Source organism: Ictidomys tridecemlineatus, chromosome 6, assembly GCF_052094955.1.
Source record: "Ictidomys tridecemlineatus isolate mIctTri1 chromosome 6, mIctTri1.hap1, whole genome shotgun sequence".
In the NCBI taxonomy this organism is placed as follows: Eukaryota; Metazoa; Chordata; class Mammalia; order Rodentia; family Sciuridae; genus Ictidomys; species Ictidomys tridecemlineatus.
This window is the reverse complement of record NC_135482.1, coordinates 198,903,712-198,927,053: the sequence shown is the minus strand read 5'-3', so window position 1 is coordinate 198,927,053 and position 23,342 is coordinate 198,903,712. Positions and strand designations below refer to the sequence as shown.

Below are 23,342 nucleotides of genomic sequence, written 5' to 3'. Positions count from 1 at the left end.
GGCAGCGTGCCCAGGGCTTCCCTTGAATGCTGACGTCATTTGGGCCAGTTTGAGATGGCCCCAGTGTAGCCCAGTCTGTGTGGCTCAGCACAGAAGGAGGAGGAGATGGGGCGACTGTGTGAGAGCTCCCGCTGGAGCAGGGTGCGCAGACCAAGGCAAGCCCTGGGCAGCTGCCCCCTGCTAGTTTTCTGCTTCTCTGTGGGCCTGGGGCTCCCTCCCTGGCCGCCCCCTCCCTGGCCTTGTCATCTAGTAAGACCAGGCCAGTTCTTAGGTCGTCTGTAAAAGACTAGAAATGCTGGGCGGAGCCCCCGCTGCCCTCCTGGCCCACCTTAAACAGGACTGCAGAAGCTTCCTGTGGCTACTTCTGAAGTCCACTCGCATTCCTGGAGTCCCAGTGGGTCTCACTGACCATGCTGCGGCTCCGGGGTCTCACTGTACCCTTGGCGAGCTCTGGCAGCAGCTGGGGAGGTGGTGAGAGGTGGGGGCATTTCAACGGCTCAGGAAAGTGTAACCAACAGTAGACAGAGACGGCGGTGGCCCTGAGATTACGTTACCCACCTAGAATCCCCGGCAAGGGCACCTCCAGACCCTCCCTCAAGGGGTGTTGCTGTGGACAGTTGGGTCTCACTTTCTCTGTGAATGTTGACATAGGACGGTCCAGCGAGAGGACCAGGAGTGTTGGCTTTTCCTAACACGGCGTCCCTGCCGGGCGGCCTTTCACAGTCCCTCCTCCGCAGCCAGCAGCCATGGCTGCACCTACATCCGAGGTTTCTCTTTCTGTAAGAAGCCAAAACCGCCCTCCGTACACTGCCCAGGGAGACTGGAGGATCAGGGTCCGGCCAGCGAGCCCAGGAAGGCCCAGCGTGCTTCCTGAGGCAGCGGGCAGTCCAGGTCAGCCCTGCCTCCGCCACCATTTGGCAAAGGACAGAAAGGGAGTCTTGGAGGCCGGAAGGCCGGTGAGCCTGCTCCCGGTGCTGGCCCTGCTTGTCCACTGCCCTTGCTCTGTGTTTCAAGACTTCTTTTCCCACATAGATACACCTAAGGATGCTGAGATCCTAATGGATTCTGCTCAGGAAAAAAAAATAATAATAACAACACAAGACACTTCCCTACCCTTCTCGGGTGGCCGAGGGCTGCTGTGTTTCCCACACTTCCTTGTCAGCCCTAGGACTCTCCAGCCTGACAGGTAGCATTGATAAGATAATCAGATTTGCAATGTCTCCCGAGTTCAAAGAAGTGCAAAATGTGAACAATACAAATTCAGTGGGAATGATACAGACCTGGAATTTTATCTAAAAGAAGGAAACATGTTAATGATGCTGATATATTTGCAAAACCTTCCCCAAGTGAGTTTTGTGGGAGAATAATACATTCCTGCACTCTATATTTTACATTTCATAAAACAATGCATCAGCTTGTAAAGATTATTTTAAAGTGTTTCTGGAGAACATGAAATCGTAGCCTTTCTCCTAAAATTGCTCACCGTCTTCTCCCTTCTGTGACCAACTAGAAGAGATGGAGCAGAAGGTTGAAGAGCGTTCGGGAGAAGAAAGTTGACTTCATGTTGGAAAAATGTTTTTAGTTTAAAAAAAATTTACACACAGAAATTTTATTAAAATCTTCCCTTTTTTCCTGTATAAAATAGGATATGGATCTGAAGTCTGTTCAAAGCCTCCTGTCCCTCCAGCACACATCGGGCAGAAATCTTTTGCAACTCAATTTCTCTCCAATTGTCCCTGAAGGCAGGCTAGCGGCATGCGCTGTGTCAGCCACACAAAGGCCACTCTGTGGAGACAGGAGAGCCAGCAGGACCCGTGTGAGGGGCCCCGGGTGCCTGGGCCCCCCACTTCTGAGGAATGGCTTGCTAACACCCACGCTGCCTCACGGGGCTCCAGGCCTGCTTATCCTGCTCGGCTGGACCTCGGCTGGACCTCGGCTGGCTTCTGGTCTCCCAGTTACGTTTTAGGAACTCCTTTTGTGAGAACGGGATGAAGGACATTTCACTGGGAGAACAAAGATCTGTAAGGACCAATCCGAAGCTGCTGTGCACTTGTGAGCTCGGGCTTGTCCTCGACGTTGCCCGGCCTGGACAGCGTCTGTAGGAATTGCTGATCCGAGTAAAGGGCCCAGACGCAGCTCCGCCACTTGGAGTTGAAGTGCCCCTGAGCAGCGCTCAGGCCAGTGGGGCCAGTCTCCCCAGGCCGCTTCTGGTCATGGCAAGGGTCCCCAACACTGTGTGCTCTCGTGTCCTTGTGCTCCCTCCTGAGCGGCAGGGAAGACCCCTCACCCCTAAACCCAACCCTAACCCTGAGTGAATGCCTCTGGGGGACCCTGTGCCTGGGGGTGCACTGATGGCTTTTCTTGAAAATCTTTATTACAAATCCAGCGAGTCTGGGGGCGAACAAGACCCGGGGGAGGTTGGGGGAGGTTCATTTCCTGAACAGGCCCTTCCCGCCAGCCCTCAGTTCTTTCCCGAGACTCCCCTGTGCCTTGCCCTCCCGTCCCACCAGAGATCCAGCTCCCACTCCCCAAAGCGGCTTCCCGGCACCGACACGGTCTTCTCACACAGGGAACATAAGGTCCCTGTGCGCAGGCAGCACCCGCATTCCCGGGGGCAGGGCGCCTGCTGCCTTATGCGTGAAGGGTGAGGGAGGCCAGGCCGGACAGCGGGCAGCAGGCGGGCTGGTGGGTGGAGGTGTGCCTGGATGTCAGAGGACCTGCAGCCCCTGGGCCTGCCACTGCGGCTCCAGCCCCGCCCCGCATTCTTCTGGTCCGTTCCCACCAGGGCCAGGGAGGTCAGAGTGGCCAGGACAAAGGAGGCGCCCCGCTGCTGAGCCTTGGCGGGCTGTCAGCAAGCCCCTGCCTGAATCCACCTTTCATCTCCGGGACCACGGGTTCAGAAGACGCCCATTTTATAGCCGGCAAGATTGAAGAGGCTGGGGAGCACCCGGATCTGCACATGCAAGCCACCTGCTAAAACTAGACACGCACAGTTCCACTTTCACCCTCCCCCATGACGGGCAGCGTCTCAGAGGCCGTCTGACAGACAGGTGATTCGTGCTTGCTGTATTCTCATACAGTGCCGTGAGAGGTGGCGGGAGGATGGCGGTGGGAGTGGCGGGAGGATGGGGGAACATGGGGTGGAAGCCCAGAGGGCCCTGCCCGTCAGAGGGCGCAGCTGCAGGGGCTCACCTGCGCCTGTGTCAGTCCTGCTGGGGCAGGGCACGCTGCCTGGGGACCACATGAAGCTACTAGGAAACCGCTCATGTGGAAATGGAACACGCACCATAACACCAGGCAGCACGTATGTGCATGTGTGTGTTGCACGTGTATCTGTGCGATGCTGATGAGGGAAGAGCAGCATGATGGGAAAGAGGCAGAACACGTCTTGAGAACCTCCTTGTGAAGCAGGATTTTCCCCAGCGATTCCTAATTGTCTGTTTGGAAACCAGCAAATGAATTAGTGTGTTTCCACTGATGATGGACACTGTGTCTGCTTTCCTTCCAGTCCGCAGGGCATCGCCTTCTTTAGGAAGGACCCCTACATATTTCCAGGGGTGTTTTGAGGGAGACGGAAAGAAGTGGTCTCCAGTGGAGAAAGAGGCAGTCCTGGGCGTAGTGTGTGCACAGGGTCCCCATGTGCGCACACTTGTGTGTTCTTGCACGTGCTCATGAGTGTGCTGTGAGCGTGCACTGTGGGTGTCTGGGTGTGCTGTGCATCTGCACATGCTTGTGTGTGTGCATATGTGTGCTTCTTGTCTGTGTGTGTCCATACGTGTGGTTTGCCTGTGTGTCCAGGTGTGCCTGTATGCTGTCTCTGTGTACATGTGACAGGTTCACATGTGTGCTAGCACAGGTGTTTGTGTGTGTGCATGCTCAGATACCATGTGCTCCGCAGATGCATGTGTGTGTGCACACATTTGTGTGTGCCTGCATGCATGTCCGGGGTGGTATAAGGATCTGCTCAGGAGTCATCTTCTACTGAGATTTACAGTGGCACAAATGCTGTTGGAGGCCAAGGTCCTGGGTGTCTTTAGTGGCTCCATCTGTGACCACTTTTGGGTGTGGTCACTTTAGAAGAGTATCCCAGGACATGACACCTCTGTTTCTCATGCAGGAGCTCACTGATTATTGACAGGCCATCTGCAGAACCAGGCAGGTACTGTGGTGTGAAGGGAGCAGCTGCCTGGCCCTGCCAGCCCCGTCCCATGGCCATCAGGGCTGGCCTGCACCTGAGGCCCTTTGGGAGGCCAATCCCTTTTCCTGGTGCTTTTCAAGCGGTGCATATGCTCCAGCAAACCTCATAGACTGATAATGAGGCTTCCTGTTCTCGGCAGAAGGGTCGGGATGTGGAGTGCCCATAAGCTGGGTCCTGCTTCTCTGACAGGCAGGAACTTGCTCAGGAACAAGTGTCCTTCACGTGTTCTTCCCCAGAGCCTCTGCTGCCGGCTGCTTCTGTGTAAGCTGATGGCCTCGTCCTGAGGAGCTCACGTTCCTTCGGGAAGGTCCTGGCCTTGGAAGGCCAGGTCAACAGAGAGCACCTGTGGGCTTTTACATGGATGTGTTGGTGCCTGGCAGAGGGGGCCAGGGAAACAGGACAGCAGACTCTGGACAGCAGCCTGGGATCAAGGAGGACTGCCACACAGGGCTCTCTGGATCCAGGACGGCCTGGCTCCAGCTGCGCGGCCCTCCCGCCGTCCCTTTGTCCTGCAGCGGAGGGCGGAGGGCGTGGGATGGTGTGCCTTCCCTGAGCTGCCCCCAGCCCCTGTGATCCGCAGAATCCTCCGTGGTTGCTTAGAGAAGCATAGTTTTAGGGGTGAATGCCCAGGGCTCAGATTTGGGAGCCGCAGAAAGCAGATCAAAGAAGCCCCCTGCCGTGGTCACTTCCATGTGTGTCAGCCGGTGGCCAGGAGCCCCGACTGAAGCCCCACCTCCCTCTTCCCTGTGCCTGAGACCAAACCCAGGGGCAGAGGCCCTGAAGCCTCCGGAGAGCCCAGGGGCTGGGCGGCAGGGTGGGGACAGCCTTGGCAGGCCAGGCCTCCTGGCTGACTGGAGGAACCCTTCCTTCCCGCCAGGCCCCTGGGAGCTGCAGCCAGCTGGGGAAGCTGACTGAAGTGTCTCAAGTGTGTCAACAGGGATGCGGCCTGACTGCAGCTTTGTGCAAAGTCACAGTACTCTGGGGACAGAAGAACTGCCTGCCACATGGGTCCACTCTGCTCCTTCTCCTCTCTGTTCACTCAGGGAAGCAGCCCTCCTGCCCCTCTGAGAGCACCCAGCCTGGCACCAAGCCCTGGGGCCACCCAGACCCTGGTGGCACCTGCTGTCCCTGGAGGGCACCCCTGCCAGGCCGTGATCAGCCTCCTCTCCCAACAAACCTGCCCTCGGGCTCTTCACAGCTGTAGACAGTGACATTGTGCTGGTGGCATGTGACCCCAGAACTCACTGGGACAGAACCACGCTGGAGAGAAGCTGCCTCGTGTGCAAGGGGACAGGGGAGGCTCTGCCTTTCAGTGGGACTGTGTCCCTGGGTCCTCTTGCAGGAGGGAGCCCATCTGCCGGGCCCCACGGGGGACCACACACAAATTCTGGAGATTTCCTCCTCTTCCCTGGGTCCCTCCTTTGGGTCTATGCAAATCACAGGCACACTGGTCATGCAGGACGGCAGGCGGCCCCTACCCAGGGACAGCCTCTCTACTGGTTGATCAATGCTGGGACAGAGGGAAGGTCCTTCCTGCCATGCACCTTCCCCCTGGAATGAAAGGGCACAGTAGGCACCTACTGTATTCTGTGGTAGCACAGTAGGTGCCTACTGTATTCTGTGGTAGCACAGTAGGCACCTACTGTATTCTGTGGTAGCACAGTAGGTGCCTACTGTATTCTGTGTAAGGGTGGAGCATGCATGTCTTCTTTTAACTGGAAGGCATTTACGACACTCTGGACTTACGGTACCAAGGAAAGGCCTCAGCATGTTCTTGGTGGGCAGAGACCCTTCTGGTGGGAAGGGTCACCCTGTGCATCTGCAGGTGGGTTCTCTGTCCCTAAGACATTGGCACCTCGAGATGGTCAGGAAGGGAAGGGTAGCGTGGCGCTTCTCTTGGGGGCCTTGGGAAGTTTTCCTTACAGGCTTTGCAAATAGAATGAATGGCCTTCAAAAAATAAGGACACTTGTAGCAATTTCCTCTCCAATTTCCTGTCTTAGAATTTTGGTGTTAGTTGCTTGGCCCCTACGAGTAGTGAAATCAGCCCCAGATCACAGGCGATGCTCACATGAGAAGGAGCCTCCTGCCCAGCTCTGGTTGGCCACAGAGTGAAGGGAACCGGGTCTTGAGCCCAGCTCTGTGTTGGCCGGCCTTCTGACCCACTGCCCTGAATGCAGGGTCCTGAGCAAGCTGTTGGCCTTGGAAGGTCAGAAGACACACGATGGCACTTACCTCCCAGGTCAGCTTTAGAGGGGGATTTGAGAAAACCGCAGAGTTTCACTTGAGAACTGTTTTGTAGACTTGGAGATGACTTTAGTGGGCTTGGTGCCAAAGGTGAGCATTTCAGACACAGAGCTGCTCTGGCCACGTGCTGTGACAAGCTCCTTCCACAGTGCGATCCAAGAAGGGTCACCGGAAGATGAGCTCTCACAAGCAGTGACAGCAGCGAGGTCCCCACGGCCCTCCCAGAGCCTCTCGCCCAGTCCTTGGCTTTTAACAGAGACCCTCCAAGAGCGTCCGGCTTTGGTCTCTCGTGACGCCGGTCTTCTCAGCGTGGGGAGGCTGATGGGTCCTAGCAGTTCCGAGGTCAAAGGGACTTGGGCTCCTCCTCCCCTCACAGAAGGGACTGAGGATGAGAGGTGAGCAAGGGCTAGGCTGGGGCCTCGGACTCTGTTCACTGCAGGCCCTCTCCCTCCAGGACCAGCGCCTTCCATGACCACGCGTGGGGAAAGCCCAATGGGACCCCCACCCACCCCACCAATCGGTAGAGTCTCAGCTGCAAACCTGGGAAGACATGTGAAGCCTCACCCAGTGGGTCCTGCGCTTGGACTGAGCGCCTTGTCTGCGGTGTCTGGGGTGTCATTTCCAGAGAGATTGCCCACAGGCTGCCGGTGACGGCAGGTGGAGGCGGGGACCTGGAGGTAGACACGCCTCCGAGCACAGCCAGGTGGCCAGCTGTGGCTATCCTCCCTGCCTCCTGTCAGGGTCTGAAGGTGTGTGAGCTGGCCTCCAGCACCTGGGCGTGACACCCTCTGTGGCTTACAAGTGGCCTGTTTGTGGTAGCCGCAGGAACAGGTGGCCCCTTGCCCCGTCCTGCCTCTACGGAGAGCCTCGCTGCCTGTCCACCTGCAGACTAGCACCTTCGGGTCCCCGGCACCCTGCGGCCGGCCTCCCCCAGGCCCACCCGGCTCTGCCGGCCTCTGTCCCCCACTGCCCGTGTGTGCCAGGCTTGAACAGCCTGCTCCCCTTCAGATGGGTCGCACACGGTGGCCTGCCTCCTCCCTGGCCTTCCTGTCCCTTTTCACACAGGGGCCCAGCCACCTTGGTGAAGATGGCACTGGGGCAGGGACACGCTGGGCAAGTGGCGCTGGAGAGGAGCCCCTGGGGCACGGCTGCGGTGCCCTCGGCTGTCACTCAGGTCCTTGCTGAGCAGACCGGCTTCACTCTCCACCCAGCTCAGGGTCAGCAGGTCGAGGACCGTGTTGTGGGGAGGGTCAGCCTGAAGTGAGCGGTTTTGCCTCGTGGTGCCCTAGGGTCACGGATGGGCAGCCACACAGACTGCTCGGGTCACTGACGTCTCCTTCATGGCGTGACACGTGGGCGTTTGCGTTAACGCCCCTCCCCCTTTTATTGGAAAGGAAGGGCAGAGAGAAACTGGCGTCAGGGTGGACCACAAGCACTACAGAGCGAGTGGGAAGGAAGGGGTGTGGATGAGGGGCCCAGGAAGACAGGAAATCAGGGTTCAGAGGAAGCAGGAGACGGGGAGCAGGGGAGGAGGGAGGAGGGAGGAAGGGGAGGGGGAGCCAGGAAGGACGCAGAGCAGGACTTGGCTCTGCCCCGGCTCTCCCCCTCCTGAGGGAGTCGAGGCTGTGGAGGGGGAAATGAAGGGGAAACTCGCCCCTGCGTTCCTGAGAGGGGGTGAGGCCCGGAGGAGGGCAAAGTCAGCAGAGTGGGAGGGAGGAGCGTCCCCTCACCCTGACCCTCCGCCCACTCAGGTCAACCCGGCCACCGACGTCGAGGGCACATTTCCATTCGCCGCACTTTCCAATGCTGAGATGGCAGCACCCATCCCTCTCTTAGCGGCGAAATCCTGCACCTCGGGGCTCTGGTCCCCTCTGGGGACTGCATGGTTCTCACCAGCACACGATTGAACATCAGTGGGGGCTCCCCACTCTCCCAGATCAGAGATGCACCGTGTCCAGCCTCCTCAGCACACAGAGGCAGCTGTGCAGACAGGTCCCCTCCGCAGTCCCCCACAGCCCTGGGGAGGGAGATCAGAGCCCCAGGGTGCCTGGGGCGGGGGCTCCATTTTTGCAGGATTTTTAAAAGCCATACAGCACACAGTTCTGCCGGAGCCTGCCTGATTCCTCCTGATTCTTGCTCAAGTGAGATAATATCCACTTAGGAACAATCTTGATGGAAAGCCAAGGACCCCCTGCTGGCACCAGGAAGGCAGAATGTGGCCTCTTCAGCCTGGGCTGGCCTGTGCCTGATGAGGGAGGGGCCACTGTCCTTGGTCAGCCACGGTCCCCTCAGGGGACAGTGAGAAATCCCTGAGACTGCAGCCTGCAGGACGTGTGGAGCCAGAGGCCACCTGCTGCAGGTGTCGGTGAGAACAGGGCCGGCGACAGCGTGGACGTCAGGGAGGCTGGGCTGCTGCAGCCCACGCTGCTGTGGTCCAGGACCAACTTTGCTAAAGTAGATACTGTGTCAAAAGTTTCTCGAACAAGCCCAGGAACTGACTGCATCATGCCCAGACTCATAAAGGAGACAGGGGAAGGGGAGCCAGCCATTCACCAAGAGGAAGGAGACTCGTAATGCAAAATGGCCTCAAACCCAGACCAGAAGTAATTCAGTAGAAGGACCACAGTCCCCCTCGAAAGCAGCCAGTGAGACATCACCTAGTAACAGTGCGCGGTGAGTGCTGCTTGTTGGTAGACAGAACCACCTGCTGGTGGCGGGGCACCTGGGGGACTGCAGCACAGCTTACCAAGACAGTCTCCGCGCTCAGCAGGCTGCTGGGTGGGACCCGATGTGTGGCCTTCCAGAGAGCCACCCAGGCCGGGAGATGGATGAGCAGGGGCCAAGAGCCCAGGTGGGATGGCAGCCACCAAGAGGCCCAGGGGACACTGGGGCCCGTGATGGTCCTTGGTTGCAGTGGTCGGTAGAGGCAAGTGTTCATGCACCAAGTGGCGCTGAGCTTACGTGCAGGGAGCGCCACTCCTGATCTTATGAGACCATAAAAAGATGTATTAATGGGAAAACAGGTGGAATCTGAATAAATCCCATCGTTCAGTGAACGATATTATGCCAATGTTGATTTCTTACTTTTGGTCAATATGATAGAGTCACTTGTTATAGTTTAGATATTAGTTGACCCCAAAAGCTCATGCGTGAGACAATGAGGAACATTCAGAGGTGAAAGGATTGGGATACGAGAAGAGCAAAGACCCAACCAGTGAACCAACCCTCAATTGGGTGGTGGCTGAAGGCAGGTGGGTGTGCGTGGGGGAGGTGCTGTGGGGGGTGGCCTTTGGGAACATCTCTGTCTGGCTTGTGGAGGCGCTCCTGCTCTCTGATCCTCACGTGAGCTGCCTCTTTCTTCTGCGCTCTCCCACATCACGGTCGCCTCCCCTTGAGCCCGAGGGATGGAGCCAGTGTCCGTCTACAGACTGAGACCTCTGCCACCGAGAGCCCCACATAAAATCTCCTCCTCTAAAATGGTTCCTGTCAGGTTTTTAGTCACAGGAGTGCCAAAGTTGACTGAAACATCACAGAAGTTCTCGTCATTGGGAAGTTTGGAGAAATATATACAGAAACTGCAGGTCTTTTGTAAGTCTAAAATTATTTCAAAACAAAACCAAAAAATTCTAAAAAATCAGTCATATTTCTATACACTAATGATGAACATGTAATTTAAATAGGTCTTCCCCAAAGTAAACACTTAAGAATTAACAAAACAAAATCTGTATGGGATCTGTATGCCGAAACTACAAAATGCTGCCAAGAGAAATGGAAGACCTAAATAAATGGAGAGACATACTATGTTCATGAAGTGGAAGTGTCAATATAGTAAAGCTATAAATTCTTCCAAAACCAATCTACAGATTTAATGTGATTTCAGTAAAAATCCAAGATGGATTTTTTTATAGACAGAGAAACTGATTTTAAATTTATGTAAAAACACAAAGATAATAAATATCCAAATTACTTTGGGGGGGGGAAAGTCAATTTGGAGGAATCATGGCACTCAGTGTTAGTCATGCTGCGGAGATGTAGTGATAAAGAGAATGACGGATCGCCAGAGGTGCTGGGATCTCCATGTACGCGGCCACTTGGTTTGGTATAAAGCTGCGAAGACAGAGCACCAGAGGAGAGTCTTTTCAACACACTGTGCTAGGAAACTTGGGATCCTACATGCAAAAAGTAAATGAATATACAAAAAGGACCTTGACCTAATCCTCAAATCTTACTTAAACATTAACTACCACCGATCTCAGGAACTAAAGGTTAGGTATAAAGCTACGAGGGTTTCAGAAGACAGGACAGGAGAATTCTCTGTGACCTGCACTAGGCAGCAAGCTGACTCCCATGATTCCAACCTGTCACGTGAAGTCAGCACCCGACCTAGGGGTAAGAGCAGGTCCTCAGTGCGAGACACTAAGCAGACTGCAACCAACCAAGGTTGAGAAAAGAGGAGTCGTCACACAGCCCCAAAGACTGGCCTGCAGTGTGTGCCGGGAACTCACAACTGAGCCCCAAATCTCCCCAAACAAAGAGAACAGACCCACCGCCACCGAGAACATACGGAATGCACCTGAGCACGTGTCCCTGGTCACCAGGAGAATGCACTAAAACCACCCTGAGATGCTCCTTCACCCCCTCGGGTGCCTGCGCTGGGACGTTTTGGCGGAGGAGCTGCGGTGGAAGTGAAAGGGGCTGGGGCCTGGGGGCTCTGTGCGGCGGTCTGTGATGCAGCCCACCAAGTGCCCACCACGTGAAGGAAGCCGTCCACTCCCAGGGGACATGGTCAAGCTCTGGAGCCGGTGTTGGTCACTGCCACTGGCCTGGGGGCTGGGGCTTCCTGCAGCCCCTCACAGGGTGTCGACTGAGGGGCTGTGGGAAGGAGGAGGTTCACAGCGACTCACAGTCACGAAACCCGGAAGGGCCCGGGTCTTTCCACACAGGTGGGTGGTGGACCACGGCCACCCGCCCAGGCCCACAACACCACCGAGCAGTATGAGGAGCCTCTGAGAGTGAGCTCACAGGGTGGAGGAACCTGTCACATGAAGTCACGCTGAGCCGTGGAAGGCAGTTCCCCAAGGTCCCTGTGGCTGGGTGTCCTGGGGGCAGGGGTGAGCAGCGTGGGGTGGGAGACTCTGAGTCAGATGTGGGGTGATTCAGAGCACCTGCTCCTATTCACAGAGCCGTCAAGCCCCAGGTCAGCAAAGTCAACTTCACGGTGCTACTTCAAAAGTCTTTCAGAAATTATAAAAACCCCATGAACTGGGCCTGGGGATATGGCTCAATCCTCAGCACCACATAAAAAATAAATAAAATAAAGATACTGTGTCCACCTGAAGCTAAAAAAATTAAAAAATCCAATGAACTAGGGAAAGAAATCCAGGACGAATCTGAAACACAAAACGGTTTTGTCTGAAATACATGAAGAAATTCCTGTGAATCAAAAAGAAATAAGTGACTTGGTAGAAGCAGACAAAAGATGAACAAAAATGCCACAGGAAACATGAGAAGTTGGAGAGGAAAACAAGATGATCTTGTTTAATAATCAGAAAAGTGCAAATAAAAATTTTAGAGAATAATTCACCTGACGGTCAGTAGTGAGCTGGTCAAGAGGTGGCCCTGAGGATGTGGCAGCTGGGACTGTCACAAGAACTGGTTGTGGAAGCCCCTTCTCAAAGCCACTGTGCCTGCACACTCCATGGGGTTGCATAGCCTCCGTGCACCTGGCCCCCGGAACCTGGGAAGGTGGCCTTTCTTGCAGAGATCCTCGCAAGCCAGTTAAGTTAAAGATCTTTATGTGAAATCATCCTAGAGCCACCCCTACTCCAGGGGCTCCTGTCCACAGGGAAAGAGGACACACTGAGAAATAGGTGAGCAGTTCCAGGGACAAAGAGGTCGGGCTGGGAGCCAAGGAGCACCTGGACCCGCCAGGAGCAGGAGGAGGCAGGAAGGGTCCTGGGTCGCATGGTCCCACCCACACCCTGCTTGGACTTCTGCTCAAAGCTGCACAGTACACGTCTGTCGTGAGCTCCAGGCTCGGGTGGTTTGCTGTAGCAGCCTCAGGAAGTGATACAGCTAATACAGCCCCAGGAAGCGGACACACAGCTCAACACTTCCCCAGGTGAAGGCACACTGCCCGACAGTGAGCGAGGTGTTCTCCTCCCTCCACTGTAGGACACGTCCCACGTCACTTCCCCACCCAGGTTTGCAGCTGCTCTCCCTGGTTCTGGTGTTTTCCATCCATCCTCTTCTGCTGTGTGCTACACCTTTTTCACTAAAAAATGAAGTGCCGGTTGCACCTCACAGAATTGGTCTCTTAACCACTCAGGACCTTGACTGCTGGGAACAGTATGTGTGTGCCCCAGAACGTGAACCCAGGAGTGCTCACGGCCTCTGTGTCTGCGGAGCAGAGAAGGAACAGCTCCTCCAGGGCACTGCGTGGAGTGGGAACGGCAGGTCCCGGTGCTGGCCCCACTGAGTCAGGGAGAGGGCCATGGCTGGGACACCCCTGCTCCCTTCCTGCTGTGCTGCATCCCCTACTCCCCTTTGGCCAGGTCAGGGTGCCCCACAGCCAGAGAAGCCACACCGGAACCAGTGTGTCCTCGGCCACCCAGCTGCATGACAGGCAGGTGCTGAGCGGTGGGACAGGGAGCCGCGGTGGGACAGGGAGCCACGGGGAGAGCTGGCCTCGAGATGCTCACAGCCACGGTGGGGAGAGCACCCCAGTGCAGAAGACACACAGCCAGTACCGCTGCAGGACACCGCAGGCTGGGGCGGGGGCGAGAGCTGGGGGGCAGAACCACCCCCACCCGCTTCAACTCTCCCCTGGCCTGCTGGGCCGATGCTGGGTCCTGGTCCTTCCCACGGCTACCCTTGGGCATCCCAGGCTGGCCAAGGTCAGGCTGGCTGCAGTGGAGTCCCTGGTGTGGGCCTGTCACCCGGTGCAGTCTTCATGCCCCATTAAGAAAGCCAAGTCCCGTTTCTCTTGAGAGGTGCAGTGACTCTTCCTGGTGGGGGCCAGCTCCACTTGCTGTGTGACCTCCCACGAGTGTCTCAGCTCCTGTGGGTCTCGACTTCCTCACTGTAAGACGAGGTTTGGGAGTCCTGCTGGGCAGAACCGCCCCGAGCGTGAAGGGTGACCTGGTCCACACAGTGCTCCGAGTTGCTCTGTCATGGTGACCCTGGCACTACAGCTGGCCTTTGGCAAGGGGAAAGGAGCTTGAGAGACCGGTGTGCTCTTCCCTGGCGTCCCGCCCTCGGGCGCTAGGGCCCTTGCTCGTGGGCAGCGAGACAGCTCCCTGTGGCCCAGACCCTCCCACCACGCTGCAGCCCAGCTGCGGCCTCCAGGGGAGCAGCCCTGGGAGCAGATGGACTCTCCTGGTGGCCCCACCTTGATTGTGCCCAGGCCCAGCATGCTGTCCCCACCTGGCCCACACGTCCACCCTGCCTCTGGAGGCCTCAGCTGCTTTCTCCAGGAACTCCATCTCGAGGCGAAGGAAACCCGTCTCAGGCAGAAGTGTGCCGCACGCCCAAGAGCTCCACATTAGGAGGGACCAGCATGTCCAGCCCCACCTCCTTTCCCCTTGACCTTCCACGTCATCCAGAGACGGTATTCGGATCCTTGAGCCTGTGGCAGAGATCACCCTCCTCAGGACGGAGCCGAGGTATGAAGCAGAAAGTCTGCAAGGCCCCTCACCCTGTGAGCGTCAGCGCTGGCTCTCGAGCAGCGTCCCCTCGGCTGTGGGCCCAGGAAGTTATTTATGATCCAATAACTATTAAAGGCCTCTAGAGGATTCACTCACCGAGTGGACTGGCTCTGCGTCGGTTCACTGCTGATGTTGATTCCCACTCGTCCTGGAGCTCTCCCTCTGAGAGAACTTGGTGAGCCCACAAGTAGCCTGGAGGGGGCCTGGGCCTTCTCCAGCCCTGTGGACCCCAGCTCCAGCCAGGGGCCAGGTCTCAGAAGGCTTCAGCAAGCACTTCTGACCGAAAGGTGACAAGAGAGCGGCTAGGAGGGACCGTCCCCAGCACGGGCGGGGCGCCTGCTCCTGTGTGTGGACAGAAGGTTCGACTCCCAGGCGCCTGGCGGAAGGGCTCACCAGCCTCGGCCTGAGGCCATGAGGGCGCCTGGGGCAGGCGTCTGCCACCTGTGCACACGGCACCTTGCATCCTGAGGACCTTGGAAAATGTCCCCGCTGAGAACTCAGCGAGCTGCCTGGGGAGGGCTCCTGGAGGGACACTGCCAGGCATGAGGTCACGGGTCACGGTCATAAGGCACTTGGCGCTGGACGCTCCAGTGCTGTTCCATCCTGGGGCAGGAGGGAGGCAGCCCACAGCGCTGGTGGCCCCGTCCACCAACCAGAGATGGGGATCCACAGCTGCAGACGTGGTGACCACCTTCTGGCTATGCAGGCCGGCTCAGCAGGACACTTTTCATGGTTCACCCTGTCCCCTTCCTGTGGGCATGGAGGCCTCTGGAGGAAGGGAATTCACTGCCAGCTTTCCGTGTGACACTCAGTGTACGCTGGTGGTCTCCCAGGTCCCTGCAGCAGAGTGCCACAAATGGGGGCTGGCACGTGGAAATGCACTCTCAAAACCAAGGTGCCGGCAGGACCGCGCTCCCTCGGGTGGGGGGTCCTGCAGCTTTGGGAGCCTCAGGCTGGTTGGTTCTTGGTGTCCTTGGCTGGTGGCACCCTGACTCCAGTCTCCGTCTCTACCTCCTGGTCCTCTTCTCTGCGTCCTCCTCTGCCCTGGACATCTGGTGAGTGTTCTCGCCACTTTTCTCTTTTCCCGAGACACCACCAGGTTTTCAGTTGTTGGCCAACGTACGAGGTTCCTGACATAGGAGCCTGGATCTGCGGTGTGCTTTAGGGCACCGCAACGGAGCGGAGTGGTGACTGGACGCCGGGCAGGGGCCTGGCTTTCCTGGGTCCTTCTGTTCACTCCCGTCTCTCCCTGCTTCACCTTCGCTGTGCATTTTCTCCATCTCTGGCACCTTAGCAGGGCCTCGTTTGCTGGCCCTAGGAGCCTGGACACTCCTTACGGAAGGTGACTTACGCCATCGCACAGTCCACCATGCCCTAGTGCCCTGACGGTGCCCGGACTCCAGGGTCACGGGCTGCTGGGAAAGCAGAAAACAGCTCTTTAGCAAACAGCTCTGCCCCTGCTTCGGCAGCCACGGTTGGAGATGCCCTCTCCTCCGGGCTGCAGGAGTCACAGGACCCCTCCTGCTTTGTCCTGGGTCTGCAGCGCGAGGCTTGGGGTGCCCTGGTCCCCAGGAGGCTGCAGCGCTCCCGCACAGCCCTGCACTGTTAGCGGTACCTCCCCAAGGACGGAGACACCTCTCCGTGTTAAAGAAAGTGCCCCCCCCCCACTGCTGGTCCAGGAGGAGGATCCAGCGGTTGCCGTCAATCCCCAGCCCTGTCCTGCGAGTTGGGGTGCCTGGGGTGTGATTATCCTGCTTGTTTTTCTGTTTTCACGATTTTCTCTGTGGCTCCTTCGGTGTCTTTCCTGGTTAATGGCTGCCTTCATGTTGTGTTTCCCTGTGATTTCAGGGGTGGTGTGCCCCGGAGCTCTGCAGCCGCCACCATCTAGTCAGCCCTCCTGTGCTGAGAGGGGTCCCCAGGGCTGGACTCCACAGGGCAGCCGCGGTGCTGAGCTGTGGGCAGCGGAGGTCCTGGCGGCTCGCCCTCCCCACGAGCCCCCCTGGGTCCTGTCCATCTGCACAAGGACACTGTTGGCCATAACACCTCAGCCACCTGACCTTGAATGGACCCCCTGGAGCTCCTGGGGGCCCTGGGTGGGGGTGCTCAGCCCATCTCCCTGCGTGACCAGTGGCCGGGTGTGGAGCCTTGGGTCCGATTACAGGTGCTGAGCACTTTCGGCCAAGCTGTCTGCCCGTCCTCTGCGCCCTTCACCACACTGCGGGTGGGCAGCTTCTCTGGCACTCGGGTGGGGTCCAGGGCATCTCCCCGTGTGGTCCTTCCATTGTCTGACAGCCCGGGAACAGGTCCAGCCTCACTTTCGCCCAAGACGACCGGCAACGCCCAGAACACTGGGCGGTTGGGGCTGGCAGGGGAGGTGAGATCCTTCCTCAGGCCTCACGGTGGACCTCATGGTGGACCTCACGGTGGACCCAGGCAGGGAAGCTGCCAACTGAGCTGGGGGCGGTGTGCGTGTGCGTGGCTCTGGAGCCTGGCGGGAGCGAACCCGAACTTGCTCATGAAGAATTTAACCGTTAGTCCCTAAAAGTCACGTTATGAGTTGGGCCGCGTCCCCTCAGAAAGGGAGGTTCAAGGCCTCACGCCCAACATCTCAGACTGAGTGACCACCCTTGGAAATAGAGTTGCCGCAGACGTCACCAGGGAGGCTCAGATGGGGTCATCTGCAGTGGACGGCCTGGTCCACAATGGCTTGGGTCCTTAGTAAACGGGAGACGTGGGCACAGGTGTGGACACAGAAGATCCCATGTGAACAAGGCAGGGGCGTGGCCACCTGACCAGAAGGCAGGATGGCCATGAGCCCCCACGGAAGTCAGGAATGGCTGGACAGACCCCCCACCCCAGACACACAGGGAATGGCCTGCCCACCCCTTGATGTCGGATCTCTGCTCCCCTGGACCATGAGAGAATGGACTCAGTCACAGGAGACCCAGCACGGTGCTGTGACGGCAGCCACTGGTCAGGGCCCCGTCCCTTCCCATCGCCCTGTCTCCTCCGCCTCTGCCCACATCACCGCTGGGCCCTCCCCAGCCTGGCTCCTCGTGACCTTCCTCCAACTGCCCGGCTACCTGGGAACCCAGTGGGGAAGCACCCACAGGACTGCTCCTAGGGTGGCAGCCACAGGGATCCTCTGGCCAGCAGGTCCACTGCTCTCACAGGTGCCCTCAACCCAGGCAGGTGGCAAAGCCTGAGAACCGCTCTGGTTGCCCACATCCAGAGCGGAAGCTCGTGACAAGCTATCTAGGCCTCTACGGCTTCAGTAAGCAAAGTAGATCTGTCCTTCAGGGATGAATAACTCACGTAAATGTCACTCGATCAGCATCACACTCGCAAGGAGAGTCTCACACACATGGAATGAGACCATCTTCTAGCACAACTTTTCCAGAAAACATGGCCCTAGAGGGAGGTCGGAACTGAGAGGAAGGGCACTGGAAGGGTCTCGCTGGCCGTGAACACAGGTAGGAATCGGTGGTGGGCCCTGCCGGACTCCAGAACTTCACGAGTCTCTGAAGTCCATCGGCTTCCGTGAACGCCGTGGTCTAGAGTCTGTGAGTGTTAGTGAACCCCTCATGGGGGGCAACAAGGTGTTGCCGTTTGGCCCTGGAGCATCCCCCCCAAGCTGATGTGCTGAAGGCTTGGTCCCCAGTGCAGCTGTGACCACGAGGACTCTGACCCCATGAAGGGCCCACTCATCGGTGGTTCCCAGCTGACCAGGACTGGGGCAGAGCTGTGGTAGAAGAGTGAGCGCTCTCTGCTTCCTGGCCACCACGAGGCGGGCAGCTCTGCTCCACCACTGGTGCCGCCATGAGGCTCTGCCTCACATGGGCCCAGAAACCAGGGCCAGGCCACTGTGGCTGAAAGCTCTGGGAGCAGAGGCCACAGGACCTTTTCCTCCTTGGTGTGGGTTTCCCTGGGTGCTCTGTCACAGTGCTGGGGAGGGACTGACACACAGGGATGGCAGAGAGGAGCAGGCCCACCCGGACCTTTGCCGTCTCCATGGCAGAGGCCAAACTCGCTCAGGTATAAAAGTGCTGAGCCACTTTGAAAGAGATGATGGTGTGAGCTGTTTAGTTTCTTATTTACCTGAGACAACAGGAGGAAGGAAAGAAGACTGCTTAGGCTAGTCACAGAGAAGGCCGGAGGCTCACAGGCGGGCAGCGAAGGCCTTCCTGGTCAATAGGGCTTGCTGGAGGGCCGATTCCAAATAATCCCACACACCGTCCCCACCTGTACCTGAGAGAGCCCTGTGCTGCTGGGTGAACTGGAGGCGGACTCCCCTCGTACCTGCTGGTGGTGAGTCGCGGTGGTGGGTTGGCTCCAGAGTCCTGGAGAGGTCCTTGTCCTCGGGGGCAGGGAAATCTTACCCCACGCAGTTCCGGCACTCAGGAAAGCAAAGGCAAGTGCAAATCCCCTCCATGTAGGCTGGACGATGAGCATCCCCTTATCCAGGGGACCCATTCTAAGACTCCCAGACCGTGAACGGAACCACCCTGCTGCCCTGCGCACCCTGCGCTTCCCCACACAGGCAGGCCTGGGACGGAGCTTCGGTTACACGTTGGGCACAGTCCCAGACGACCCACAGCTGATTACAGATCAGCTTGAACAGCACGTCTGGGGACGGCCTGTGGATGTGGCTTCACCTTTCCACTCAAAGGCCGCGTCTGTGGCTTCTTCCTGGCCCCTGTGAGTCAACAGTGCCACCTCCCTGGTGCCTTGGGACCATCATTAAGTGGAACTCCGATCGGCTGTGAGCAACTTGGGCAGCGTGGACACGCTGCACAAAGATGGTTCATGCCCTTGGGACTCAGCAGAGCAGCATGGGAGCTCGACGTGAGACTCGGTGCAGAACTTAGGAATTTTTATTTTTGAAGTTTTCCATTCGATGTATTTGGACACATTTAGCTGAAGGTGACTGAAATGGTAGAAAAGGAAGCTTCACAGAGGAGAGACTCCTGGACGAGGACAGGACCCAGAGTGGCTGGGAAGCTGCTGGTGGACATGTGTATGTCCTCAGCCAGAGCCCATCTAGGAGGGGCTTTGTGTCCCCAGGTGGGCCACCTGCTCACCTCAGGGGGCAGGTGAACAGAGCAAGACCAGGCGGGCGGAGGTCATGGCAGGCACAGGCCAGCACCTAGTGAGGATGTGCAGCGGCCTCCGAGCCAGCTCACCATCAATGGCCTCCTCGACCACGAGTGAAAACACAGCCAGGCTCCATAAATAGCCCAACTCTGAGAAGGACCCAACGAGAGAGAAACAGACCCAGGCTGAGAAAAAAACAGGGGACAGAGATTTGCTCACACTTGTCAACTTTGCCCCGATGCCCGCACTTCCAACAGACTTCATAGCTCACGTTCAAGTCTGCGTCCATAATGCTAGAAGGCCTTTCTCAGCTAAATGAACTGGTGACACGTGAAATCTAATTAAGGGGCAATTTATACATTTGCAGCTTTTCGCATTATATTCGAACAATGATCAGTCCACAAGCCAAATTGTTGACTACAGTTTGCATTAAGGTTCCCCCATTTTGGGGATATGTGACTAATTATTGTAATCATCTTCCGCTAATATGCATGCCTGGCCTATTGTGTCATGCAAATGTGACACCGAGCTAGCACGGAGAAGTTACAGGAAACACTGACAAAGACGGGCCATTGTGAACATGTTTTATTTTGAGCATAAAAGACCCTCGACTTTTGATACTGTGCTTTCACCCTGGAATCTGCTGGGCTGTTTTTCCCTAGAAAAGCCTGAGAAATGGTTGCAGCTACGTGTGTTGCACATGTAGTGTGCCGTGGCCAGGGGCAGAGACAGGCAGCAGTGGACAGGCCCCTTCCTCTCCAGGCCGCTCCACTTTCTGGGCGGGGCATCTCTCCCTTCTCCTTAGGAGCTCTGAGGCCATTTTCCCCGAGTGTGCACATCTTCTCTGGTCAAAGAGGTTACCGGCTACGCCGCGCTGGGCTGTACAGGCAATGCTTGAGTTTTCTCCCGTCTGTGAGGCCTACGCCATTATCATCCCCATGGTGCAGAGGACACGAGTGGAGCTCAGTTATCACAGAGAGAGGGGAGCAGCTGGGGAGCCGACACACGGTGTTCTGGTCCAAACACGCGGCCCGTGTGCTCGACTTCGTTTTCTCTCTCATGACTCTTCCTGAAACCTGGAGGAGGTTTTGCTCATAGTGAGAAGCAGTTCACAGCCTTGGTGTCTGGGTGGACTGGATTTTCTTGGGCTTTGAGGTTGAGCTCCGGCTGCATGCGCAGAGCTCTGAGACTCCCAGGATGGTGAACCCAGTCTGTGGCCACAACGTGCTTTTGAAGCCTCCAAACATGCTGGGCCGTGTGGGTGCCAGGACGGAGCTGGGGGCCCAGGTGTGCTCCACAGCCAGGCTTTGGAAGCCTGGCCTGGGCGGTTCTCAGGGCTCTGCTCCAGGCCTCCTCCTCTCTGTCCCAGAGGGACTTTCCTAGCAGGTGTCATTCTGCCATGTGCTCTTTTTTAAAATATTTATTTATTTATTTATGATGGTGGAATGCATTACAATTCTTATTACACATATAGAGCACAATTTCTCATATCTCTGGTTGTATCCAACGTATATTCACACCATTCGTGTCTTCATACCTGTACTTTGGATAATGATGTCCATCACATTCCATCATCATTTCTAACCCCTGCCCCCTTCCTTCCCCTCCCACCCCTCTGCCCTATCTAGAGCTTCTCTATTCCTCCCGTGTTCCCTCTCCTACCCACTATGAATCAGCCTCCTTATATCAAAGAAAACATTTGGCATTTGTTTTTTTGGGATTGGCCAACTTCACTTAGCATTATCTTCTCCAACTCCATCCATTTACCTGCAAGTGCCATGATTTTATTCTCTTTTATTGCTGAGTAATATTCCATTGTGTATATATGCCACATTTTCTCTTTTTTTAATATTTATTTTTTAGTTGTAGTTGGACACAACATCATTTGTCTGTTTATTTATTATTTATTTATTTACTTTTATGTGGTGCTGAGGATCAAACCCAGGGCCTCACACATTCGAGGTGAGCGATCTACCGCTGAGTCACAACCCCAGCCTGCCACGTTTTCTTTATCCATCACCTACTGAAGGGCATCTAGGTTGGTTCCACAGCTTAGCTATTGTGAATTGTGCTGCTATAAACATTAATATGGTTATGTCCCTGTAGTGTGCTGTTTTTATACCTTTGGGTATAAACCAAGGAGTGGAATAGTTGGGTCAAATTGCAGTTCCATTCCCAGTTTTCCAAGGAATCTCCATACTGCTTTCCAGGTTGGCTGCACCAATTTGCGGTCCCACCAGCAATGCATGAATTGCTCTTTCCCCACATCCTCGCCAACACTTATTGTTGTCTGTATTCTTGATAACTGCATTCTGACAGGAGTGAGATGAAATCTTAGAGTAGTTTTGATTTGCATTTCTCTAATTGCTAGAGATGGTGAACATTTTTTCATGTATTTGTTGACTGATTGTATATCACCTTCTGAGAAGTGTCTGTTCAGGTCTTTGGCTCGTTTATTGATTGGGTTGTTTGTTGTTTTGGTGTTTAGCTTTTTGAGTTCTTTATATACCCTAGAGATTAGGGCTCTATCTGATGTGTGAGGGGTAAAAATTTGCTCCCAAGATGTAAGCTCTCTATTCACCTCACAAATTATTTCTTTTGCTGAGAAGAAACTTTTTAGTTTGAATCTCTCCCATTTATTGATTCTTGGTTTTAATTCTTGCACTATAGGAGTCTTATTAAGGAAGTTGGGCCTAATTCAACATGATAAAGATTAGGGCCTACTTTTTCTTCTATTAGACGCAGGGTCTCTGGTTGTATTCCTAAGTCCTTGACCCACCCTGAGTTGAGTTTTGTGCATGGTGAGAGATAGGGGTAGTTTCATCTTGTTGCATATGGATTTCCAGTTTTCCAGCACCATTTGTTGAAGAGGCCATCTTTTCTCCAATATATGTCTTTGGCACCTTTATCTAATATATGATAATTGTAGTTTTGTGGGTTATTCTCTGTGTCCTCTATTCTGTACCATTGGTCTACCAGTCAGTTTTGGTGCCAATACCATGCTGTTTTTGTTACTATTGCTCCATATATCTTTTTTTTTTTTTTTTGCTGGAAAAAGCTTTAATTTTTATTTGGTCCAAGGCTTGGGAGGGGCTCCATGGTGGTTAAAAAGCTGCCTAGGGGTTAGAGGGAGAGACTCAGGCCAAAGCCCTGATGCCAGGAGATGCAAAGGAGCCCCATCAAAGGCCACTGTACTCCAGGGCCTCTAGTCATGCTTGAGGGTGAGTCTTTCGAAGAGATACTCGCCCAGGCCAGCCTGGGGGCCCACCAGACGGTGGAGGTTAGTCAAGTGGTCCCCCATCTTCTTGATGAGCTTCACCTCCTCATCAAGGAAGTGGTTCTCCAGAAAGTCACAGAGATGTGGGTCTGTGCGGGTAGAACCCAAGGCATGAAGATCCAAAATGGCTTGGTTCAGGTTCTTCTCCAGAGCCAAGGCAGCTTCCATGGCGTCCAGGGTGTTGCCCCACTCATCTTGAGAAGGTTTCTGCACGTCCTGGAAGAGGGCGCGGCCGCCGCGCTGGTTTTGCATCTTGAGGAGACGCTCGGAGGCCTCGGCCTCATGCTTTTCCTCAGCCAACTCGCGGAAGAAGTGGCCCACGCCCTCCAGAGCCACATCGTCACGGTGGAAATAGTAGCCCAGAGAGAGGTAGGTGTAGGAGGCGCACAAATGCAAATTAACCAGGCGGTTGACGGCAGCCTCCACCTTGGTGGAATAATTCTGACGAATCTGGGAGGTCATGGTTGGTCGTCAAGAAGGAGCTAACCGGGGCTGGGGATGTGGCTCAAGCGGTAGCACGCTTGCCTGGCATGCGTGCGGCCCGGGTTCGATCCTCAGCACCACATACCAACAAAGATGTTGTGTCCGCCAAGAACTAAAAAATAAATGTTAAAAAATTCTCTCTCTCTCCTCTCTCACTCTCTCTTTAAAAAAAAAAAAAAAAAAAAAAAAAGAAGGAGCTAACCACAAAAAACGGAGTTGGCTGGTCCTGGAAGCAGGTTCTGGGCGAGCAGATGATCCCGGAGATTGCAAATGGAGATCAGATTGGAAGGCGGTTGGAAGCTGGAAGAAAAGGGAGTCCCCGGCTCTGTTCCGTCCAAA

The 23,342-nt window shown here is 55.8% G+C and overlaps 1 pseudogene; it reads right to left on the bottom strand.

The window, feature by feature from the left end:
• Nucleotides 1–22,274: 22,274 nt before the first annotated feature.
• On the bottom strand, nucleotides 22,275–23,024 carry LOC144365227 (ferritin light chain pseudogene; annotated as a pseudogene).
• Between the last annotated feature and the right edge of the window lie 318 nt (nucleotides 23,025–23,342).